Genomic DNA, 6,000 nt, shown 5'->3' with positions numbered 1-6,000 from the left:
CACAACAGCAGGAAGGTCAGGGTGCGCGTTCTCCTCCGCACAAGCGCAGCGTCCGCTCTCCCTTGGACCTGCGCAGTCCCGGGCCGGGGGGGAGAAGTCACCGAGCGGCTTCTCGCTCTGGCCGGAGCCGTCAGCCGGTTGCCTGGAAACCTTGGTGGAAGAGGAAGAGGAGGAGGAGGGTAACTGGTGGTGGCGGCGGGTCTTTCGTGTCCGCGCGCCGGGACTGCGCACTGGAATAAGTTGACGTCACCGCGGAGCAGGGTGATTCCTATTGGCTGATTCAGGCAGCGCTCCATTGTGACCTCACAAAGCGGACGTTGCAGTTCAGACTGAAACTTCCTCCTCTGGGCAACATCTGGGAGCAAATCAATGTTTCCCCCTTTCCATTTCTTATCTCATTCTGGGGGGACATTGGGGACTGACAGCAACTGAAGGGAAAGGAAGTCAATCCAGGGAGGGTGCAGACTCTGGAAAGGTCTCTCTCTCTCTTAAAGACTTGTGACACCTGAGTAAGACTGTTCAAGGGCACTGACTGTGGAAAGAGCTTTAACCAGTTTCAGCGCCTGAAAATCATTGCACCATTCACAACGGGGACAGACTATACATGTGTTCTGTGTGTGGTTGAGGCTTCAACTGATTGTAGAACCTGGAGAGACAAGGACACTCTCACCATGGAGAAACCGTGGAAATGTGGAGGCTGTGGGAAAGGATTCAAAGCACCTTCTGAGCTGGAAACTCATCGACGCAGTCACACTGGGGAGAGGCCGTTCACCTGCTCTGAATGTGGGAAGGGATTCACTCAGTCATCCAACTTGCTGGCACACGAGCGAGTCCATGCTGGAGAGGGGCCAGTCACCTGCTCCATCTGTGGGAAGGGATTCACTCAATTGCCAACTCTGCTGCGACACCAGGCAGTTCACACTGTGGAGAGGCCGTTCACCTGCTCTGAGTGTGGGAAGGGATTTACAAGATCATCCAGTTTGCTGACACACCAACGGGTTCATGCTGGAGTGAGGCCATTCACCTGTGCTGATTGTGGGAAGGGATTTACAAGGTCATCCTGTCTGCGGACTCACCAGCGGGTTCACACCGGGGAGAGGCCATTCACCTGTACTGAGTGTGGGAAGTGTTTTGGGGATGCATCCAGCCTTGCGAGGCACCAGCGAGTTCACACTGGGGAGAGATCATTCATCTGCTCAGTGTGTGGAAAGGGATTTAATCTTTCATCCAACCTATGGCGACACCAGCGAATACACACCATGGAGAACCTGTTCTGCTGCTCTGAATGTGGGAAGGGATTCAGTAATTCATCTGCCCTGCAGAAGCACCAGCGAGTTCACACTGGGGAAAAGCCATTCACCTGCTCTCAATGTGGGAAGGGATTCACTCGGCCATCCCATTTGCAGACACACCAGCGAGTTCACACTGGGGAGAGGCCGTTCACCTGCTCTGTGTGTGGGACGGGATTCAGTGAATCATCCAACCTGCTGGCGCATGTTCGAGTTCACACTGGAGAGAGACCATTCGCCTGCTCAGTGTGTGGGAAAGCATTTACTCAGTTATCAACCCTGCTGCGGCACCAGGCAGTCCACACCGGAGAGAGGCCGTTTCCCTGCTCCGTGTGTGGGAAGGGATTTACTCGGTCAACCAATCTGCTGACACACCAGCGAGTTCACACTGGGGAGAGACCGTTCACCTGTTCTGTGTGTGGGAAGAGATTTGCGGATGTCTCCAGCCTCGGGAGACACCAGCGGGTTCACACTGGGGCGAGGTTGTTCACCTGCTCCTTGTGTGGAAAGGGATTCACTCATTCATCCAACCTTCGGAGGCACCAACGAATACACGCCAAGGAGAGGCCATTCACCTGCTCTGACTGTGGACAGGTATTCACTGAGTCATCCAGCCTGCAGAAACACAGGGAAGTGCACACAGAGGAGAGAGACCATTCACCTGCTCTGAGTGTGGGCAAGGATTCACTGAGTCACCCAGCCTCTGAGACACCATGGCAGTCACAGTGAATCGATACCCTTCACACACAGACAGGATGTTAATTGTGAAATGAAATGAAATGAAAATCGCTTATTGTCACAAGTCGGCTTCAATGAAGTTACTGTGAAAAGCCCCTAGTCGCCACATTCCGGCGCCTGTTCGGGGAGGCTGGTACGGGAATTGAACCATGCTGCTGGCCTGCCTTGGTATGCTTTCAAAGCCAGCGATTTAGCCCTGTGCTAAACATTGTGTCAATTGCGGTTCAGTCTCGACAGATGGAGGGCATTGATTGGTTTCTTGAGCACATATAATGCTTTTTCTATAGAGTTCGTATCCCCTCCTATAATGTGAGGTCCAATTACCTAATGGGGAGGTTCGGAGTTGTGCAAATGCTCCATCTGGTTCCTCCTGTGGCCTTGCGGTGTATGTAGGTCACTGAACCCGTAAACCACAAACCTCGAGCAAGGTTCCAGGTCTCCCCCCCCCCCCCCCCCCCCCCCCAGGGTAGATGGTAATAACCATTCTGTGGCAGGCTAGGTGAGCTCATGAATATGCATCGGGGACCCGGAGTGGAGGGTACTGCATGCAGCAGTCCCGTACAACCATAGGTTGCATTGGTTCACGGACTTCACAAGATACCTGTGTTCTGCTGCGGCCTTGGGGAGTCTATGGACCCTGTGTGTGTGTAAGTTGTAATAGATTGCATCCCCTTCTCAGTTATTTCAAAAAACTTTTACTCCAGTTTTGTTTTCACTTCCTGATCTTCAGGCACCTGGTGTGCAATGGGGTGGGGTTGTGTGCATGGAGGGAGGAGGACCTCCTCATGATCTTGCTCTTGGGCCAGGCCAAACTTGTCATGCACAAGTCCAGGCAGCGGGTCATCGAGGGGGTCGGCAGCACAACATTCTGCCCCTTCCCCGTGACTATATTCGTAGCTGGCTGCCCTTGGAGGGGAAGCACGAGATGTCTGCCGGCTACATTGAAACTTCCCAAACCCAGTGGACACCGTGGGGATTGAGGTGTTTTATTGAGCCCTCTCGTCACATTTTATTCTGTTGTTTGAAGCTTCCTTTGCGATTTGATGCAGTGCCCCTTTAAGCGACGGCTCTTTTCATTTGTCCCTTTGTTGAATTTGATTTAATTGGTTTGTCGTTTGTGAAAAGAGAACGAAACCCAGTTGCCAGGTGCGGCATGATGGGGGTGGAGGGATCAGGAGGGAGGAACTCCTTGTAAGCCGGCCGCTGTACAGGGCTAAGCTGGCCAGTAACTGGTCCAGGCAGCTGGCAGTCGAGAGGGTTGTCCAACCTGACTTAGCCTCCCTACCGTGGCTATGTTCATGGATGGCATGGATGGATGTCCCGGGAGCATTCAGTGTCCACCAGCACGTTGGAGGCCTATTCCTGTCTGTTGGGCACTGTGGGGGCTGGGGTGCATCATCACCCCCCAACCCTCCCATCATCATGGGGTGCATCATCACCCCCATCCCCGGCAGCACAGTGGTTAGCACTGTAGCTTCACAGCACTAGGGTCCCAGGTTCGATTCCCTGCTGTACCATTGCCTGTGTGGAGTCTGCACGTACTCCCCGCATCTCTGTGGGTTTCCTCCGGGTGCTCCGGTTTCCTCCCACAGTCCAAAGACGTGCAGGTTAGGTGGATTGGCCATGATAAATTGCCCTCAGGGACCAAAAAGGTTAGAAGGGGTTATTGGGTTACGGGGATAGGGTGGAAGTGAGGGCTTAAGTGGGTCGGTGCAGACTTGATGGGCCGAATGGCCTCCTTCTGCACTGTATGTTCTATGTCTAACCCCCCCCCCCATTTGGTCATTTTGGATGGTGAAGGCCAGCACGAGGGGACATAGCTTTAAATTGAGGGAAGATAGATATAGGACAGATGTCAGAGGTAGGTTCTTTACTCAGAGTCGTAAGGCTGTGGAATGTCCTGCCTGCAGCAGTAGTGGACTCGCCAAAATTAAGGGCATTTAAATGGTCATTGGATAAACATATGGACGATAAGGGGATAGTGAATGTAAGAGAATGTAACGTTTCATTCTGTAAATAAATCTATACAAAGTAAAGATTGGCTGCAGTTTCTTCCTTCACCGTAAGGCTGTCAGTATTCTAAAAGCAAATTACTGTGGATGCTGGAATCTGAAACGAAAGAGAAACTGATGGGCTTTAGATTGGTTTCACAGCTTGGTGCATCATCGAGGGCCGAAGGGCCTGTACTGCGCTGTTACGTTCTTTGGGATTTATGCTTTTAGTTGGTGTTGCTGTAAAAAAGCACCCCACCTTTTCTTTTATTAACTTATCCAGCAGTTTGTTTGTCCTTTGTGTTAATTGTTCTGTTTTGCTGAAAAAGAGCACAAAGGTACACACACGGGGCGCAGAGGGGGTGTGAGGATGGAGGAGGCACTCCTTAGAAATCTGCTCCTGGCCAAAGTAACCACTAACCTGGAGGTCAGTGATCGAGGCGGTCGTGTAATCTGATTGCCCCTCTTCTGTGGCTATGTTTGCAGCCGGGTGTCCCTGGAGGAGGAGCACATGGTGGTCACGGCAAGGCTTAAGGCCTCCTATGGCCAATGGGCATTGTGGAGGCTGGAGTCCATCATCAGCCCCAGGAATAACATTTTCATTTAAATTTGTGAGTTTCCTTTTAATGTTTTGTTCTTTGTTCCAGTATCCTGTCAGGGTCGTCAATCCCTTTTATGAGTTTATTTTATTTATTTACAGTTTTCCATAAAAGAGCATATGAAGCCACACTTACTGACGTGGGGTGGAGTGGGGCCAGGAGGTATATACCTGTAATGTTTCATTCTGTAAATAAATCTATACAAAGTAAAGATTGGCTGCAGTTTCTTCCTTCACCGTAAGGCTGCCAGTATTCTAAAAGCAAATTACTGTGGATGCTGGAATCTGAAACGAAAGAGAAAATGCTGGAAAATCTCAGCAGGTCTGGCAGCATCTGTAGGGAGAGAAAAGAGCTAATGTTTCAAGTCCAGATGACCACGGCTTTGAAAAAGGGTCATCTGGACTCGAAACATGGCTCTTTTCTCTCCCTACAGATGCTGCCAGACCTGCTGAGATTTTCCAGCATTTTCTATTTGGTGTCAGGATTATATCATGGCAACACAGAATGCTCGTCTAATGGTGAATGTTCAAAACTAAAGGAAAATAACATTTCAGACAGAATCTCACAATCCCAGTAGTTTCTGCGATAAATGTCTTTAGGCAAGTGGAAATTGTCAGTGTCTTGATTACTCGCCGATGTTCTCGGAGTCTGAGCCATACGACCAGTGGAAGAATGAAGTGGAGATGTGGACATGGGTTCCATCCCCACCAAGGAGGAAACAAGGTCTGGCCTCGGCATTCTCACTTCCTAACAAAAAAAAATCTGAAGCAAAGTATTTGGTGAGCTGGGTGTCCATCAGTTGGATCCTGATGAAAGTAGTGATCTTCTATTTGCAGTGATCTGGGTGATGATCAGCACGGTAGCATTGTGGATAGCACAATTGCTTCACAGCTCCAGGTTCGATTCCGGCTTGGGTCACTGTCTGTGCAGAGGTTGCACGTCCTCCCCGTGTGTGCGTGGGTTTCCTCCGGGTGCTCCAGTTTCCTCCCACAGTCCAAAGATGTGCAGGTTAGGTGGATTGGCCATGATAAATTGCCCTAAGTGTCCAAAATTGCCCTTAGTGTTGGGTGGGGTTACTGGGTTATGGGGATAGGGTGGAGGTGTTAACCTTGGGTAGGGTGCTCTTTCCAGGAGCCGGTGCAGACTCGATGGGCCGAATGGCCTCCTTCTGCACTGTAAATTCTATGATGATAGCCAGTTTGGCAGGAAGGGACAGAGTGAACTAGCTATAGAGAGCACCAACAGTTAAGACCAGAGAGTGGAAACATGGTAAAAAGACAGAGTTAAAGGCAGGGTTGGGGTTTTGTGCTGCATTTATTTTATTTTGTGTTGCAATGTTTTGTAAATGTTAAAAACATGAATAAAAATACTTCAAAAAAAAAT

At 50.4% G+C, this 6,000-nt stretch overlaps 1 pseudogene; it reads left to right on the top strand.

Annotated features, from left to right (window-relative positions):
- LOC119951530 overlaps positions 1–6,000 on the top strand; it is a 38,766-nt pseudogene continuing 32,766 nt past the window's right edge.

The sequence above is a fragment of the Scyliorhinus canicula genome, chromosome 17 (assembly GCF_902713615.1).
Source record: "Scyliorhinus canicula chromosome 17, sScyCan1.1, whole genome shotgun sequence".
NCBI classification, from domain to species: domain Eukaryota; kingdom Metazoa; phylum Chordata; class Chondrichthyes; order Carcharhiniformes; family Scyliorhinidae; genus Scyliorhinus; species Scyliorhinus canicula.
This window is presented reverse-complemented; position numbering and strand designations above follow the sequence as displayed.